Here is a 5175-nt window from a genome sequence, read left to right as displayed (position 1 = left end):
TCCTCGCACACACGCACACACACATGGACATGCGTGCAAGCTACACATATGCTCAAAGGCATATAGGAGAATGCTTCCACACACACACACACACGCACAGGGTTGGCCTCTTTCTCCTTCACACACTCAATTGTCCTCAGTGCCCTCCCTCTGTTTATTCATGGCGACCCCAGTGCTGATACCATCTCATTCTATCTCAATTACATCAGCCAACTCCCCATCCTCCTCAACAAGAACTGTTCTTCTTCTTCTCTTACGCTTGCACTTGTACCCTCTGTCAGTTTCTCCATCAACCAGTATTTGGGGTTTTATAATAGGCTCTGTATCGAGATAAATACAAAATAAATATGAACACTATGATTAGCAACTGTGTCAGTTGGTTAAAGGGATGAGATTGAAGGTTTAAACCCCAAACAAAAAACAATGTGGATTTAAGACAAAATAAGAGAGAGCTACAAAAACATGCTCCATGGGAAATTATTGGATGGTTGCATCCAATTGCATCATCACTTACTCCAAATAGTAAGCTGTACTGGTCACACATTATAAACTTAAAGATTTTCTATGCATAGGCATGATGTATTATAACAAACATCAGAAAAGATGCAACAATGCCTGTGAATATGATTGATTGCTTGCGCCCTTGTGTTCATGGTTATGTTCTTATGTAATTACATGTTTCAACCTTTTCTCAGCTTCTGAAATATATTGCCTAAAGCCTGAAAAGATCCTAAATGTTCTTTACCTGCTGAGGTATGTCATTCTCTGTGGCAGGAGGCCCATAAAGTGAAGGGTTGTGGCCGCAGAGTGCCATAAATCATTTTCCCAGATTTGATATTTAAATCCCCATAGCAGCTAAGGGTTTACTCTCTCATTGTCTTTTTCAGTCACGTTTATAAGTCGCAGGTGTCTTGCTGCTGCAAACCATATTGTCCCATCATCCAAACTGTTGTATTGGTTGTGTGTTGCTAACCCTCCTGTGTAGTATTTCAACACAATTACAGTGTGAAATATCAGACAAATAGCCTGATTATCCAGATTGTTCACATACCTGCTGCCTTTTATCATGACTCCAGTCAAATGTTCCCATTGTATTTCTCACACAGCACCATGCTTAATAAAGTACCTTTTGAAAGTAACATCTGAAGGATGTTCTCTAAATGTATTATAGCAAAATGAACTGTGATAATGATTAAAGGTGCTGTGGGCTGTGCTGTACTGTGAAGCCTATTTCCCCACGGTGCTGCTTTTGACGCACACATGTTTAGTATAATAATTATTGAGTGTGTTTAATGTATGTAATATATAGTTGCACTTACTGTTTACAATGACATGTGTCCCATTTGTTTGTTTGCTTTTTTGTTTGGGTGTTTTTTGTGTTTTTCCGGTTTCCTGAATGTGTTGGGTAATCTGTGAACAATCTGTTGCAAAATATGAACACGCACACACACACACACACACACACACACGCACACACGCACACACGCAGACACACACACACACACACACACACAGGGAAATTGAAAGTCTGCCATTGAACTTCTGCAACGTAGTGGCCATCCACTTCCTGTGATAGACAATAACAGGAAGTGGTTAACAAGGTCCCCAACAGGCATCCCTAGTAGTGGAATGCAATGAAAAACTCAACATGGCTGTTTCAAACTGAATGTCAGAGTGATAACCACAGGACACTCTTACAAAATGTATTTTGTTCACAAAAAAGCCGGATACAAACTGTGAACAGCAGGAAAAGGTGAGGTCTCACTTTTGGCTTTCATCCATTAATGTGACGCGACCAATGTACAAACACATAATGAGGGGTGTGTCTCTTTAGGAACTAAATATGTAATAATAAAAGCCTGTTTTAATATATCCGTTCAAATCTTTATTCACCCTTGACATTATTACTGAACACGGATGCAAACATACAATAGCACTGTAAACTAAAACAGATGTTATTGATATATATCTGGCCTTCTGGATTCATTCTGCTGTTGGCAGGAATATTAGTTTATCCCTGCAAATAAACAACGCATCCTTTCAAGATACTGTATGTGCAGGAATAGCTACAGCAAAATTGAGTTTAATTGTATAGAAATAATCTAAACCATTAGTGCTTAAAGGAGATATATTGTGCTTATTTGCAGGTTCATACTCTGCTAAGGGTTGTTCACATGCTATAATATTTTAAAAATACTTTATTTAATCCCATACTGCGGGAAAAAAGTGAACCCCGTCGGACACCTGTCTCTTTAAGCCCCTCTCCCGAAAAAGGCCAGTCTGCTCTGATTAGTCAGCGTTTCTGGGTCTTCCCCATCTGCACTCTTGGCGTCTCTGCCATTACAGTCATTGCAGCTGTGCAATGACTGTAATGGCACTTTAGCAGCACTTTCTACTTATATATAGTATAGTTATGACATCACTTCTGTACAAAGGTCCTGGCACAGTTTCTGAATACATGCTGTGTGCATTTCTCTGTGGATTGAGCGTATTGATACTTTGACAGTATTTATATAGCACCTCGACCTGTTCTATGATAAAATTTTAAAAAAGACATGGAAATTTCAGCTCATACACTATGGGACCTTTAAAGTGTAATTCCGGCGCAAAATCCTCCCATGTGGCTAACATTGATAAGCTCAGGGCAGTGCGGTGAAGGCATTAAAGCGACTTTTTAACCACCATACTGCTCAAAATAACACCAAACCTCTACAGCGTGCTTACACATAAAACAAAGCATCAATGGGCTCCTTCCTTTTGGATTGACTTTGGTAATCGACTTGAATGGATTTTACTACGAGAGGAGCTGGTTCCAGGGCCAGTTGGTAAGTCTTTCAAAACACTCTTTTAATAAACTCTGGGTTCACTACCTACATTGTTGGAGCTTTGTTTTATGTGTAGGGACTCTTATCATGCAAGAGGTTTGGTGTTATTTTTTAGCAGTATCAGTGGTTAAAAAGCCATTTTAATGCCTTCACTATAATGCCTCGAGCTAATCAGTGTTAGCCACGTCTCAAACTGTCTCGATGGCTTATTTGATGTATTTAAGTGCCAAAAAAGACCATGGGATGATTTTGCACCGGAATGACACTTTAATGTGTGGTGGTCTTCAGACATGCGGGTGGCTGGTGGCTAACTCAGTATGTGAACATGCTCACAGCGATAATGCTAACATGGTGATTTTTAGCAGATGTAATGTTTACCAAGTTTACCATCTCAGTTTAGTGTGGTAGCATGCTTATATTACATCTGAGGCTGATGCTAATGCCATTATTTTGCAGGTATTTAGTCATAAATCAAAGAGATGCCAATAGTAGCCTCAATAGACCATGATTTTCGATTGCTTTCTCTTTTCTACTATTTGTATGTATCACTCATTTCATCTCTACGTTTAATCCACAGGGGAATGCAGCATCTTAGACCTTTTCTTTTCAAATATTGTCAAGAGGCAATATATAACAATTTGAAAATCCTCCTGTAGTGGAAGGAGATGAAGAAGACTAAAACCTTGTCTGTCACCTCATGTGTAGTAACGGATGCTATGTCTTGTAAAGAAAATCTGAGCTGGCAGATATGTCTGATTTAATACAGGATCCTTCTCAACCAGATGTAAAGGGAACATTCATGCTTATTCATGCTTCAGCTTATTCAAGCCGTCTGAATCCTATATATGATTTTACTAGGGCAAGTAGATTATCTACCGCCTTTAATAAGCATTCATATGTGCAGCTACCAGCAAAATGATGATACTTCTTTCTCTTTCTCAGTCAGTAATTAATGTTCTTCGGGGGATGTGTAAATATAGTTGCTCAGTCTTTTAGCCAATTACGCAGAACAAAGACGGCGGATGTCAGCAGAATCCTCAGCGCTCTGGGAGCTCCCAGCACAACCAGGACTGACCTTCAGGCTTTCACTTCTTTGCTGCTCCTTATCAGCAAGCATTACTTTGTTATTGTCATCCAGACTCATTGCAGTCTTCCAAGGACAGTTTAGGGTATGAACCGTGTCAGAAACTAACTTTAATTTGAAAGTTTTTCCAGCATAATTAACTTGCCAAAGAAAGTCAATGTTGTGTGTCTTTCTCTTTCTGATAATCAGTGATGGTAGGTGTTTTTTATATACTGCAAGAATATTTCATGAATATATGCTTTTTTTGAAACTATAACCCCATTCTACGTGTAACTGTCCTTAATTTTTGTCTTGAAGTTGAGCATAAAAGCTTGTAGTTGTATTTCACACCAGCTTCACACTCTAACAGGTTTGTATAAACGGACCGTCCATTATTGGGATTATCAGGATGAGTGGTAGTTAATAAATGGGGATGACCCTCAACTTTAGTTCCCAGAAAACAACATGGCCAGAGATAAAAGTACCACTTCTGATCCTAGAGCTACAGTACTTTGTAAAGATTGTGCAGTTAACTGCTTTGCAAAGCCATTTCTCTACCAGCCCAGCTGTGCATCTATAGACTCTCACATATAAGCTCTCACAGTAAACCTATCACTGATGCCACATAGGTCAAGTGGTTGAACAAGGGGAGTAATCTAACTGCTTGTTTCTCCACTCTGTGCGCCTCCACAGGCTCCATTGAACAGTGTCTCTGCTGCTCTCAGCTCAGGAATGCGCAAAGGTGGCAGCCACTCCTCCACTGTCCTTTTCTGTGTATTCCAAATATACAAACTTTTGAGCGAACAAGCATGCACATGCAATGGTCCTGCTCGTGGTTAAGACAACTAGTTGTCTTGTGTCAAGTGTTTTGTTGTTGAGCTGTACGTGAGAACGCAAGAGTCAGTTGGACCAGATTGTGTAATGTTCAATTAAGCCTGTGTGTGAATACAGCAGGTCATTGTCCAGGAAAATTCACAGAGAGCAAGTGGGTGTTTCTATTATGCGGCTCACGCAAAACCAGGAGAATACAAATATCTAAGTGTAAAGGAAGTTTATTTGTATAGCACCTTTCAACAACAAGGTAATTCAAAGTGCTTTACATAAAACATTAAAGGCATTGGAAAAACATATAAAATTACATTTAGATTAATAAATAACTTTAAAAAAAGAATATCAAAGGCAGGAGAAGCAGTTTCTGAAAATGAATTTTAGCAGCATCAATGATAACATAAAACAATGACTATATATTCAATCCAGTTTGAGGCTTATGCGTTTAGAATTTAGTCT

Source organism: Echiichthys vipera (assembly GCF_963691815.1).
Source record: "Echiichthys vipera genome assembly, chromosome: 8".
Classification (NCBI taxonomy): Eukaryota; Metazoa; Chordata; class Actinopteri; order Perciformes; family Trachinidae; genus Echiichthys; species Echiichthys vipera.
The sequence above is the reverse complement of the archived record's forward strand: the minus strand, read 5'-3'. Positions refer to the sequence as shown.